We start from the raw sequence: 1,724 nt of genomic DNA, 5'->3' as shown, positions 1-1,724 counted from the left end.
AAAAAAAAAAAAAAAATTAAATTTGTAGAAGGCTGGGCACAGTGGCTCACACCTGTAATCCCAGCACTTTGGGGGCTGAGGCAGAAGGATTGCTCTCAGGAGTTTAAGACCAGCCTGGGCAACATGGTGAAATACCATCTCTACAAAAAAAATACAAAAATTAGCCAGTCGTGGTGGTGTACACCTGTAGTCCCAGCTACTTAGGAGGCTGAGGTGGGAGAATCGCTTGAGCCTGGGAGGTCAAGGCTGCAGTGAGCCGTGATCATGCCACTGCACTGTAGCGTGGGTAACAGAGTGAGACCATGTCTTTAAAAAAAAAAAAGAAAAAAAAAATCTGTAGAATATGAAGCAAGATGAGAGACATTTGAAAGCATATGTAGGAAAATCAGGTGTTCTCCTAGAGCTGGCTCTCTGTTATGATAGAGACCTTTAAAATGTTTCTGGTGCTTGCAGACGTCACCCTACCCTCCCACAAAGATAACAGTGCATTTACTTCTGTCACTAGAGATTAGTTTTGCGCATGTATTCTTTCCTTAGGGCTGCCATAACAAAGTCTGGGTGGCTTTAAAACAACAGAAATTTATCATCTCACAGTTCTGGAGGCCAGAAGTCAGAAATCATGGTGTCGGCAGGGCCATGCTCCCTCTGGCAGCTCTAGGGAAGGACCTTTCCTTGCCCTTCCTGGCTTCTGGTGTTTGCTGGCAATCCTTGGTGTTCCTTGGCGTGTAGATGGGTCACTTCAGTCTTTGCCTCCATGGTCACGTGGCCATCTTTTCCCTGTGTTTCTTCACATGGTCTTCCCACCCCACACGCAGAGGTATGTGTCAGTTTCTGTGTGGCTAAATTTCCCCTTTTTATAAAGACAGCAGCCCTATCGGATTGGGCCTATTCTAATGATCTCATTTTAATTTTTACCTTTGTAAAGACCCTGGGAGTTAGGACTTCAACATGTCTTTTTTGGGAGACAATTGAACCTACATAGCATGTTTTTGAACTTTACATGCAGAATCATTTTGTATGTAGTCATTTGCATCTGGCTTATTTCAGTCAATATATTAGTGAGATTCATCCGTGTTGCCGTAGCAGTTTCTATTCATTGTCAGTCCTGCCCACCACTATATCAAGGCTCCGCAAATTATGGTGTGAAGGCCAAATGCATCATGACTCATTTTTTTCCCATATGGAGATCTAGGAATTACATAAGAAAATGTGGTTTTTGGTTTCTATGGTACTTTTTTGCATATTTCTCTTTGTTTGAATTGGAAACAAATCTAATTAATCCTTAATTAAAAGAAAACTTTTATATCCCATCTTTCCATGACTATGAATATGTTACATGTATAAATGTTTATATCTACTATGTGGTCATTATACAGTTTGAACTAAAACATAGCTTATACTTGCCACGTAAGTTTATGGAAAAAGTTAAATTTTTTTTTAATTGATTGATTTCTATCCTGTAACTTTACACATAAGACCTGGTAATACAAGCTTGTTGTTAAAAATAATAATAATAATTGAAATTATCCAGAAGGACATAAAATCAAACTAACAGGCTCCTCTCCTTATCCCTGTGGCTTGCCCAGTCTAATCCTTTGTAAATCACCACTATTGACAGTTTTCTGAATATTCTTACAAATATTTTTTCTGACATGGAAGTGTGCATGTATCTGTGTATGTGTATGTTCCCTGTATTTCTAACATACCTGGGATCCTAATATGCA

General features: G+C 39.3%; 1 protein-coding gene across 2 annotated transcripts in view; it reads left to right on the top strand.

Moving 5' to 3' along the window:
- Window positions 1–1,724, top strand: part of BICD1 (bicaudal D homolog 1 (Drosophila)) — a 334,482-nt gene that overhangs the window by 217,231 nt on the left and 115,527 nt on the right. The window lies entirely within an intron of this gene.

The sequence above is a fragment of the Mandrillus leucophaeus genome, unplaced genomic scaffold (assembly GCF_000951045.1).
Source record: "Mandrillus leucophaeus isolate KB7577 unplaced genomic scaffold, Mleu.le_1.0 Scaffold203, whole genome shotgun sequence".
Taxonomy (NCBI): Eukaryota; Metazoa; Chordata; class Mammalia; order Primates; family Cercopithecidae; genus Mandrillus; species Mandrillus leucophaeus.
This window is presented reverse-complemented; position numbering and strand designations above follow the sequence as displayed.